The 13,198-nt window shown below is 41.6% G+C and overlaps 1 pseudogene; it reads right to left on the reverse strand.

The window, feature by feature from the left end:
- Positions 1–4,130: 4,130 nt before the first annotated feature.
- Positions 4,131–13,198, reverse strand: part of LOC125518531 (putative cyclic nucleotide-gated ion channel 20, chloroplastic) — a 56,891-nt pseudogene continuing 47,823 nt past the window's right edge.

The following is a 13,198-nucleotide window of genomic DNA, read 5'->3' on the forward strand; positions in this document are numbered from 1 at the left end:
TAAAAAGAAAGGAAAAAAAGGAGTAAAGGAAAAAGAAAAAAATGAAAGCAAAAAAAAACAGTGTGATTTGCACTATTGGGCCGGCCCAAAACATGTATGCGAGCGGAAGGGAGGTGTGTGTTTTCCTTCAAGGGGTATAGGTAACGCCGTTCTTGCGGTCACGTGTGCTTGTGTCCAGTGGAGGGAGGAACACAGCCTCTCCTGTTGAGCGGGCGCGGCTATACACTACCTATAGCGATGCCAACAGGAGAGGCTAGACATGTGTTGAAGAAAAAGGAAAAAAAGGTGAGAACTAAAATATAAACAAAAGAAAATTATTGAAACAAAGAACACCATGAACTGATAAAGGAAAACAGAAAATCATGAATAACACAAGAAGAAACAAAGATAAACATAAGGAAAATAAAATTAAAAGGGAAAAGTGGTGAAGAAACAACAAACAAAAAACAAAGAAAATGAAGGAGAAAAAAAGCAAACTGAAGACAAAATGGTGAAGAAAGACAGAAAACTGAAGAAAACTTGTCAAAAACAGTTACAAACAACACGAAATGAGTAGAAAAACAAGCCGAACCAGCTCAAACGAGCTACAGTACCGCGCCGGGCCATTACCCGAGCTTAAGAGGCGAGACTTCCTTTGATCAGTATAAGCGACATATAGCATTTAGCCGGTTTAGCACGGGGCACCTAGGGTCGTTGCTATTGGCCGATCCAGTAGCTCCATTCGTTCTTTCTTTCCTTTATTTTTATTAAAAAATTAAATATTGTAATATATATTTTTAAAACCTATATTACATAATACATTTAAAAAGTTTCCCTGCTATTTAGGAAAATTTAATGCAGTGTAAAGGTTTTGCTCGCTATGTTTTAAAAAAAATCTCACGACATCTATAAGCATTCACTAGTTAAAAAAAATGTTCTCATTTGTAAAAAACATTGTTTATGCGGTTTTAAAATTTTAAGACAATTTTAACAATGTCTCATAAAATGGCCATACGGTTGAAAAAATATGTTTAGTGACAATTTAAAAAATATTTATACAATAAAAATGCGTGTAATTAAAAAAAGCTTCTGCCATTCAAAAAATATATTCAATATGCATTTATAATGTTAAACATGTATTCACAAAATTGTTCAAACATGTATTTGGAAATATTTTCATCGTGTATTTACAATATATTCAACGTTTATCAGAAAAATGTTCCACGTGCATACACAAATATACAACATGTATTGAAAAGGTAGATATGCATTTTTTAAATGATAAGGGGAAAAGGGAAAACGAAAAAACCAAAGATAACCATGAAGAAAAAGGGAAAAATAAGGGAAATACCCGCATGGAAGTGTGTAAGACCAGTTTGTACCCTTCAGTGCCGACCCATTAGTGAGGTAGCAGAAGTGTATGGAGTAGCATGGTTTTGAAGGTTCCAGAACCTTATGTTTGGTTTTATTTTATTTTTAATTTTTATGTTCTGGTTTTCTTTGGTTTATTATTTTTATCATTTTTTTATTTTTTCAAATTCATACATTTATTAAATTTATGAAAAAAAATTTAATTCATGATTTTTTTCTCATATACACGAATATTTTATGAATTTATGAAAATATTTAAAATAGGTGAACTTTTTTGAATTTTGTGGATTTTCGCTATTTCACGAACATTTATTTAATTCTCAAACTTTTCCCCCATTTTATGACTAGTTTTTAAAATTTACTATTTTTTGAATTCATGAATAAATTTTTCATTGGTGAAGACTCTTTAAAATTCATGAACATTTTTAAACCGTGATAGTGGGAAAAAAATAAAAGGCAAAAAGAAACCACAACTTGTACAAGGTGTGCGCCAATGGGCTAACCCACCCCACACGCTAGCGACCGAGATGTAGGCGATATATATCAGCACCTACTTATCCGTGTGACAAGTGGCACGACATCACGTGACAAGGTCGACCTCGTGTGCGCTTTGTGTTCGACACGTGGTGGAAGGAGAGGTTGTCGTGCAAGTTTTTTTTTCCTTTTGTGGTTGAATGTGTTGCACCGCTGGGAGTACAACTATGTTGCCCATGTATGCATAGGTGTGTTTCTCGTGGAAGCACATCTTTCATTTTTCCTTTCTTGTGTCGATGTGCTCCACCATGCATGGAGCACAACTATGCTGCCGGTGGGAGCACAACTGTGCTGTGGGTGGGAGGACACCTCCTTTGTTTTCCCTTTTATGGTTTGTGCTCTATCACGAAAAGCACACTTGCACTGTCAGTGAGAGCAACACTCGTGTTTGCCCGTGGGAATGCAGATGCATTTCGCGCGAGAGCACACCTGCACTATGCAAGGAGAGAGGACAAAGGCTACACTACAACCAACCAACCCCGAGAGGAGAAAGCTTTTCGTGCTTGCGGCAATGGTGGCGCTAGGCTTGTTTTATAGCAGGACATTGGCTTGGCATTAACAAAACCACGGAGGCATGGCGTAGCTTCTCTGACATGCGGGTCCCCTACCTGCCTCCTCTCACTCTCACTGACATGCAGGGCCTTAGTGATTTAAAACACACTTCACTCTTCATATTTTCAACAGTTGACGATCAAGAGGGTGCTCAGCGGCATCGTGGTTTTCACCAGGAAAGCCATCAATCCTTGCTCTAGAATTGCCGGCTACTGTTCTGTCCCTGCAGTCATAGACATATTCTACAAGATCTAGCTAGGATGTTCTAAAATTCATACGTGTCTTTGCAATGTGTTTGAAAGATTTAAGGCTTTGTGGTTTCCTTTACATATTGGAACTGCACCTGGTTATAACAAGGTCATTCAGCACGAGATGAATCGTACACCTGCAATTTTCAAAAGAAAGCCACACTCCCTCCATAATCCATCCATTCACTATTAACCAAAAGACAAATGACATATTTAGGCTCTCTTTGTAGAGTGAACGTTATCTACTGGTTATAACTCCCAATAGAGTTAACAGAGCATGTACCACCGCCGCAACCAAAAAGCAGGCGAACACCAAAGAAATAGGCACCAAACAAATGTCAGAAAAGAGAGCATTCCATATCAAAAGAGTTATGACGACCCTTGTCCACGAGAGCCAACAACATCATCTGTCAACAGTTTGCACACATCTAACAACGTTACTCCTGTCAAAGCCAAAAAGGCAAACACTATTTGGGGACATCAAATGCTGATATACAACATGGAAGAAGTTTTCTCAACACAGTTGGCAAAACACTCATGTTAGTTCACTCGCATCACTTCTTTGAAAAAAGTATTTTCAGCGAAAGCAGCTCAACGAGGATTGTAGGTCACGACATTGTATTAAGCAGCAGCATTCCTGGCACCACGAGATTGTGCTGATAGGGCCTCTGGAAATTTACATGTGGATCTTCGATTGCATATACATTTGATTCTCTTTTCCTTGTGAAACTTCCCAGCATAGCAGCAAAACCTATGTAAGAAGGAGAGATGGGGAAGCAAAAAGATCTTCAACATCTGGTATGTCAAATGATGGTGTGGTCAGGGAGCAATTAGTTGAGGTTACATTCCTGTACCAAAAATAATAATAGAAAATCAAGTTAAGAGCTCAGATAGCACGGCGGAACCTACAAAGAGAGGCCAACGAAATAAAATATGCGCAAGTTAATAAATATGAGATAAAGCAATGGGATATAAATACGTGTAAACGAATACACTGCATATGGACATGCTACAGATCACCTAAAAATTATTTAGCATCATGTAAAGTTACGGAGACTTTTTGTGGATCAAGTACAACTGTTTAATGGCATATATCAAAAGACCTAAGAGGAAAGTTGTGACAAACAGCCTGCCTAATAGAAACGATATCAGCAATTTACCATTGGAGTTGCAATGTTCTACAACATGCACTCTTAAGTAGAAAACATAGAACACTCTTCTGGGTTCTGAAGCTACATGATCCCCACCAATAAGGAACAAGTGACTGTAGCATGACCATGCCAGTTCTCCTTTCGAATCTAACCTCCATTAGCATACGGCCGTGCCCTACAAACTAGTTAAAATTATGATTTGTGCTATTACATTGTTTATTTGGTTCCCTGTAGCTCAAGCTCTAGCATATCCACACAGCCACCAATGACATCAATTATGCTAAATCTAGTATCACTAACCTTGCAACAGTGCAGCTCCCTTCAGTTGCCTCTGACGGTGCCTCCACACGACATGGATATGGATTGCTGCAGCGGTCCTCCAGGACGGTGAGTCATACCTGTTCGACATGATCCAAGCATCAGTAAACAAACTAATATGGGGCCTGCATCAGCTTCATCAACTGAAAACTTAATGTGTACATATTTCAGCCGACCAGAAACTTAATGATGATACCTGATTGCCGCAATAACACGTGGATTTTGCAATACTGTTGAAAACTCCAGAGTGATTCTTTCCAAATCGGTGAACTGTAGCACAAAAGCTTCAACATTTGTTAGGCATCTGATCGTACGTATTGCCTTCCAGTGCAGCTTCATCCTCTCCCCATCTGATAGAAATTTGGACGATGTAATATAGAGAAGAATATGAGAAAAGATCAGTCGAACTAAAAAACAAATACAAAGCAATAAGCTAAGGTAAATATCTGCAAGCCTGCAACTTGCTACTCCAACCACCACATAAGCAGCTCTTCCCCACACACAGCTCCTTCATGTAATGGAGACTTGCTTCCATCTGCACTGATGCTTTCTAGTTTACCCCGCACTACAAAGATGATTTTTTCAACAAGATGATCCTGAGAAAGAATGTCACTTCCCCTAACATATAACTTATGCTTCAACTTGTCACAGACAGCGTCGCAAAGTCCACAATCCTTCAAAGCGAATAATCGAATCTACAAATAAAGACAGCATGGTTCTCACGATTAATATAGGGAAATTTGGGTTTGTACAATCAAAAGAACCTACATTAGATATATACCATCGAAAGATTCATCTTTAGATATATACCGTCAAAAGATCGCAACGTTATAGCCATCTACCATTCTGTTTGTTTCTATTACTCTCGTTGCTACTGCACTTTTTTTAATCGATTAAGTATTTTCCAATTTCAGATTTTGCCCTTGTGCAAAAACAACTCAACACGAACCAGGCTCAGGCAGACACACACGCACTGTGAGTGTTTCAGGCATCTCATGACTAATTTCAGAAACATATTTAGGGGTGATGTGCTGAAGTATATGTGTGCTACCTCTTGAGCATGTGTTGTTTTTCCCTTGAAGAGGAAAGGGTGATGCAGTAAAGCAGCGTAAGTATTTCCCTCAGTTTTGAGAACCAAGGTATCAATCCAGTAGGAGACCACACGCGAGTCACCTCGTACCTACACAAACAAATAAGAACCTCGCAACCAACGCGGCAAAGTGGTTGTCAATCCCTTCACGGCCACTTGCAAGAGTGAGATCTGATAGAGATAATAATAAGATAAACATTTTTGGTATTTTTATGATATAGATTGAAAGTAAAGATTGTAAAATAAACGGTGCAAGAAATAGCTAGTTGACGGAAAATTAATATGATGGAAGATAGACCCCGGGGCCATAGGTTTCACTAGTGGCTTCTCTCAAGATAGCATAAGTATTACGGTGGGTGAACAAATTACTGTCGAGCAATTGATAGAATTGAGCATAGTTATGAGAATATCTAGGTATGATCATATATATAGGCATCACGTCCGCGACAAGTAGACCGACTCCTGCCTACATCTACACTATTACTCCACACATCGACCGCTATCCAGCATGCATCTAGAGTATTAAGTTCATAAGAACAGAGTAACGCTTTAAGCAAGATGACATGATGTAGAGGGATAAACTCATGCAATATGATATAAGCCCCATCTTTTTATACTCGATGGCAACAATACAATACGTGTTGTTTCCCTTTCTGTCACTGGGATCGAGCACCGCAAGATTGAACCCAAAGCTAAGCACTTCTCCCATTGCAAGAAAGATCAATCTAGTAGGCTAAACCAAACTGAAAAATCGAAGAGACTTGCAAAGATAACCAATCATACATAAAAGAATTCAGAGAAGATTCAAATATTGTTCATAGATAATCTTCATCATAACCCCACAATTCATCGGATCTCGACAAACACACCGCAAAATAAGATTACATCGAATAGATCTCCAAGAGAATCGAGGAAACTTTGTATTGAGATCCAAAGAGAGAGAAGAAGCCATCTAGCTAATAACTATGGACCCAAAGGTCTGAGGTAAACTACTCACACATCATCGGAGAGGCTGTGGTGTTGATGTAGAAGCCCTCCGTGATAAATGCCCCCTCCGACGGAGCACCGAAAAAGGCCCCAAGATGGGATCTCACGGGTACAGAAGGTTGCGGTGGTGGAATTAGGTTTTCGTGGTGCTCTCCGATGTTTTCAGGGTACGTAGGTATATATATAGGAGGAAGAAGTAGGTCGGTGGAGCCATGAGGGGCCCACAAGGGTGGAGGGCGCGCCCAGGGGGTAGGCGCGCCCCCTGCCTTGTGGCTTCCTTATTGGTTGCTTGACGTCCACTCCAAGTCCTCTGGATCACATTTTTTTCCAATAATCACACTCCTGAAGGTTTCATTCCGTTTGGACTCCATTCGATATCCTTTTTCTGCGAAACACTGAAATAGGCAAAAACTGCAATTTGGGATGGGCCTCCAGTTAATAGGTTAGTCCCAAAAATAATATAAAAGTGTATAAATAAGCCCATTAAACATCCAAAACAGAATATATGATAGCATGGAGCAATCAAAAATTATAGATACGTTGGAGACGTATCAAGCATCCCCAAGCTTAATTCCTGCTCGTCCTCGAGTAGGTAAATGATAAAAACAGAATTTTTGATGTGGAATGCTTCCTAACATATTTCTCAATGTAATTTTCTTTATTGTGGCATGAATGTTCAGATCCGAAAGATTCAAGATAAAAGTTTAATATTGACATAAAAATAATAATACTTCAAGCATACTAACTAAGCAATCATGTCTTCTCAAAATAACATGGCCAAAGAAAGTTCATCCCTACAAAATCATATAGTTTGGTCATGCTCCATTTTCATCGCACAATAATGCTCTTATCATGCACAACCCCGATGACAAGCCAAGCAATTGTTTCATACTTTAGTAATCTCAAACTTTTTTCAACTTTCACGCAATACATGAGCGTGAGCCATGGATATAGCACTATGGGTGGAATAGAATATAATGAAGGGGGTTATGTGGAGAAGACAAAAAGGAGAAAGTATCACATTGATGCGGCTAATCAATGGGCTGATGCCCATCAATTGATGTCAATGCAAGGAGTAGGGATTGCCATGCAACGGATGCACTTGAGCTATAAATGTATGAAAGCTCAACAAAAGAAACTAAGTGGGTGTGCATCCAACTTGCTTGCTCGCGAAGACCTAAGGCACTTGAGGAGGCCCATTGTTGGAATATACAAGCCAAGTTCTATAATGAAAAATTCCCACTAGTATATGAAAATGACAAAACAAGATACTCTCTATCATAAGGATCATGGTCCTACTTTGAAGCACAAGTGTGGAAAAAAGGATAGTAACATTGCCCCTTTTTATTTTTATTTTTATTTTTTGGGCCTTCTTTTTTTTGGCCTTTTTTGGGACAATGCTCTATTAATGATGATCATCACACTTCTATTTATTTACAACTCAATGATTACAACTTGATACTAGAACAAGGTATGACTCTATATGAATGCCTCCGGCGGTGTACCGAGATGTGCAATGACTCATGATTGACATGTATGAAAGAATTATGAACGGTGGCTTTGCCACAAATATGATGTCAACTACATGATCATGCAAGGCAATATGACAATGGTGATGCGTGTCATAATAAACGGAATGTTGGAAAGTTGCATGGCAATATATCTCGGAATGGCTATGGAAATGCCATAATAGATAGGTATGGTGGCTGTTTTGAGGAAGATATAAGGAGGTTTATGTGTGATAGAGCGTATCGTATCACGGGGTTTGGATGCACTGGCGAAGTTTGCACCAACTCTCAAGGTGAGAAAGGGCAATGCACGGTACCGAAGAGGCTAGCAATGATGGAAGGGTGAGAGTGCGTATAATCCATGGACTCAACATTAGTCATAAAGAACTCACATGCTTATTACAAAAATCTACAAGTCATCAAAAACCAAGTATTATGCGCATGCTCCTAGGGGGGTAGATTGGTAGGAAAAGACCATCGCTCGTCCCCGACCGCCACTCATAAGGAAGACAATCAAATAACACCTCATGTTTCAAATTTGCTACACAACGTTTACCATACGTGCATGCTATGGGACTTGCAAACTTCAACACAAGTATTTCTCAAATTCACAACTACTCAACTAGCACAACTTTAATATTACTATCTCCATATCTCAAAACAATCATCAAGTATCAAACTTCTCTTAGTATTCAATGCACTTATATGAAAGCTTTTTTATTATGCCTAAAAGCAAATTGCCATGTTGTTCTAAAGGACTCTCAAAGTAATATAAGTGAAGCATGAGAGATCAATTATTTCTATAAAATGAAACCACCACCGTGCTCTAAAAGATATAAGTGAAGCACTAAAGCAAAAACTATATAGCTCAAAAGATATAAGTGAAACACATAGAGTATTCTAATAAATTTTGATTCATGTGTGTTGATAACCTACAAGTATAGGGGATGGCAACAGTTTTCGAGGGTAGAGTATTCAACACAAATTTATTGATTCGACACAGGGGGGCCAAAGAATATTCTCAAGTATTAGCAGCTGAGTTGTCAATTCAACCACACCTGGATAACTTAATATCTGCAACAAAGTATTTAGTAGCAAAGTAATATGATAGTAGTGGTAACGATAGCAAAAGTAATGGTAGCAAAAGTAATGTTTTTGGTGTTTTGTAGTGATGATAGCAATAGCAACGGAAAAGTAAATAAGCAAAGAACAATATATGAAAAGCTCGTAGGCAATGGATCGGTGATAGAGAATTATGCCGGATGCGGTTCATCATGTAACAGTCATAACTTAGGGTGACACAGAACTAGCTCCAATTCATCAATGTAATATAGGCATGTATTCCGAATATAGTCATACATGCTTATGGAAAAGAACTTGGATGACATCTTTTGTCCCACCCTCCCGTGGCAGCGGGGTCCTAGCGGAAACTAAGGGATATTAAGGCCTCCTTTTAATAGAGTACCGGACCAAAGCATTAACACATAGTGAATACATGAACTCCTCAAACTACGGTCATCACCGGAAGTGGTCCCGATTATTGTCACTTCAGGGTTGCCGGATCATAACACATAGTAGGTGACTATAGACTTGCAAGATAGGATCAAGAACTCTCATATATCAATGAAAACATAATAGGTTCAGATCTGAAATCATGGCACTCGGGCCCTAGTGACAAGCATTAAGCATAGCAAAGTCATAGCAACATCAATCTCAGAACATAGTGGATACTAGGGATCAAACCCTAACAAAACTAACTCGATTACATGATAAATCTCATCCAACCCATCACCGTCCAGCAAGCCTATGATGGAATTACTCACGCACGGCGGTGAGCATCATGAAATTGGTGATGGAGGATGGTTTATGATGACGACGGCGACGGATTCCCCTATCCGGAGCCCCGAACGGACTCTAGATCAGCCCTCCCGAGAGAGTTTAGGGCTTGGCGGCGGCTCCGTATCGTAAAATGTGATGAATCTTTCTCCTTGATTTATTTCTCTCCGAACATGAATATATAGAGTTGGAGTTGAGGTCGGAGGATCTCCAGGGGGCCCACGAGGTAGGGGGCGCGCCCAGGGGTGTGATAGCCTGGCTTATTAGGGATGATAGACTACTCATATCAATAAGGAATTTCTTCTTTTCCGGGAGCCCATTCAGACAGAACTCCAAAGTTAAGCGTGCTCAGCTTGGAGTAGTGTCAGGATGGGTGACTGACCGGGAAGTTACTCTCGGGTGCGCACGAGTGAGGACAAAGTGCGCAGAAAAGACTAGTATTGATCTGTGGGGCCAGTCTAGATCCTGCCAGGAGTAACGACCACCGGCGGGTGTGTCCGGGGTGTTACAATTTGGTATCAGAGCCGACCCTCGCGGTTACACGGATGGTTACGGACAGGTGCACGGTCATGTTGTTCATGACGTTTGTGACCCGTCGTGGCACCCGGCATGGCACATGTACCGGACTGGATGCACAGACGTATGTGCCAAGAGGGAACGTTCCTGTGGCCCGACGAGGACGTCGGTTCCTCTAAGTGGGGGTGTATGTGATAGCCTGGCTTATTAGGGATGATAGACTACTCATATCAATAAGGAATTTCTTCTTTTCCGGGAGCCCATTCAGACAGAACTCCAAAGTTAAGCGTGCTCAGCTTGGAGTAGTGTCAGGATGGGTGACTGACCGGGAAGTTACTCTCGGGTGCGCACGAGTGAGGACAAAGTGCACAGAAAAGACTAGTATTGATCTGTGGGGCCAGTCTAGATCCCGCCAAGAGTAACGACCACCGGCGGGTGTGTCCGGGGTGTTACAATTCTGTATGGTACTTGTAACGCCCTCGATGCGGCTATAGCTCCCACATGTCGAGGCACGACTTAGAGACATAACCACATTGAAAGCAATGTCGCAAGTTAGGCAATCATCACAACATCCCATGTAATGCATAATAAAAGGGGAGGTACATAATTGGCTTACACTCGCCACGTCACATCAAAGTACATAAATAACATGCATCATACAAACACTCATGGCCCGACTACGGCGCCAAAATGGAAAATAACCCAACATGCGACAAGGCCCTGAATCAAACCCCAACTAGGCATCACTACTGATCATCGGGAAAGGAAACATAATAACGCTGAGAGTCCTCGTCGAACTCCCACTTGAGCTCGTAATCGTCACCTGGAGCGGAATCCCCTGGACCTGCATCTGGAGTTATAGTATCTGTGAGCCACAGGGACTCAGCAATCTCGCACCCTCGCGATCAAGACTATTTAAGCTTATAGGAAGGATAAGGCAAGTATATGTGGAGCTGCAGCAAGCGACTAGCATAGGTGGTGACTAACTTATACGCAAAAGAGAGCGAGAAGAGGAGGCAAAGCGCGAGCGACAATCTAGAGGATCAACCTGCGCAAGCATAACTCCAACACCGTGTCCACTTCCCGGACTCTGCCGAGAAGGGGCCATCACGGTGACACACACAGTTGATTCATTTTAATTAATTAAGGTTCAAGTTATCTACAACTGGACATTAACAAATTCCCATCTGCCCATAACCGCGGGCACGGCTTTCGAAAGTTCAATCCCTGCAGGGGAGTCCCAACTTAGCCCATGACAAGCTCTCACGGTCAACGAAGGAATAGACCTCCTCCCAAGATGTTCCGATCAGACTCGGTATCTCGGTAACTCAAGACACTTCGACAGGTTAAAACAAGACCAGCAACACCGCCCGAATGTGCCGACAAATCCCGATAGGAGCTGCACATATCTCTTTCTCAGGGCACACTCAGATGAGCAAGACGACGGGTAGGCCAGCCCAGAGTTGCCCCTGGTAGCCCCGGACATCGCTCGGTGGGACCAACACTCAGAGGAGCACTGGCCCGGGGGGGGGGGGTAAAATAAGATGACCCTTGAGTCTGCAGAACCCAAGGGAAAGAAAAGGCTAGGTGGCGAATGGTAAAACCAATGTTGGGCATTGCTGGAAAAGCTTTAATCAAGGCGAACTATCAAGGGGTTCCCATTATAACCCAACCGCGTAAGGAACGCAAAATCCGGGAACATAACACCGATATGACGGAAACTAGGGCGGCAAGAGTGGAACAAAACACTAGGCGAGAGGCCGAGCCTTCCACCCTTTACCAAATATATAGATGCATTAGGATAACATGGCAAGATAAGTATATCCCAACAAGTAATTAAATGTCCCAACAAGGAACGGCTCCAATCTTCACCTGCAACTAGCAACGCTATAAGAGGGGCTGAGCAAAGCGATAACATAGCCAATCAACGGTTTGCTAGGACATGGTGGATTAGAGTTTCAACATGGCAATTGGGAGGCTGACAAGCAAAAGGTAGGCATCGTAGCATTGGCATAGCAAGAGCGAGCAAACTAGCATAGCAAAGATAGTAGTGATTTCGAGGGTATGATCATCTTGCCTGCACAGTTGTCAGAGTTGACTGGATCCTCACAAGCAAACTCAACGGGCTCCTCGGTAGCGAACTCGTCTCCCGGCTCTACCCAACAAGACAAACAAGCAACAAGGGTACAATCAACCACGTGCAAGACCAAGCAATATGATGAAATGTTGATATGCTATGCGGGATGCGATGCGGGATGCAAAATGCAAGATATGACAGGAAATGCATGAACCTGGCCTCAACTTGGAATTCCAAGGGTGCCACTGGAAAGCTGAGATGAAATCGCTTGAAAACGATATAAAGATCATCGGAATCAGAGTTGCGGTTTGGAAATGGCAAGCGTTTTAAGATATGACATCGGTCTGTGATTTACAGCAAGTAGGCATCTAAATGCAATGCAACGAACATGCTACAGCCACCAAACATGGCAACAAAAAACATGGCAGGGATGCACACAAGATGCTTAACAAAATACTAGCACTGAGCCACGGCCAATTCATCCAATACGAGGTTCAAACAAGCATGTCAAAAACGCAAATGCAAAACAGATCTCAGACTTAGTGAAATTAACACTTGTCTGAAATTTCAGATCACGAAGCCCTCTTCGGAGCAGCAAAACAACACGATACATGACCTGATTAAGATAAGTAAGAACATAGCCTGGAGCTAGTCAACAAGCTTAACAAAAGTCCCTAAGTGACCTGAGGCCAAACGGGATCACAAAATATACTAACGGGCACACGAACATAGCTAAAACACAATCAGTTTTCAGACTTTGTGAAAACTGAGACATGCTGAAATATAACTCACGAAGGCATGTAAACGAGCTCGATGCACTCACTACGGTGCAAGTCATGGCAAGGCAAGAATACATCCAATAAGAAGGCACAAAATGCTAGCTAGACATGGCAAGAACAATGGCATAGCATGCACGGATCAACTACAACAACGCCGGCAAAATCGCAAACGAGTTGACGATCTGCCCAGATTCACAACGAAGCAAAAGTAGAGCTCGATTGACTCAAGATAGGGTGCTCCATAATTTCAAA

The sequence above is a fragment of the Triticum urartu genome, chromosome 7A (assembly GCF_056163025.1).
Source record: "Triticum urartu cultivar PI428250 chromosome 7A, HENAU_Tu73, whole genome shotgun sequence".
In the NCBI taxonomy this organism is placed as follows: Eukaryota; Viridiplantae; Streptophyta; class Magnoliopsida; order Poales; family Poaceae; genus Triticum; species Triticum urartu.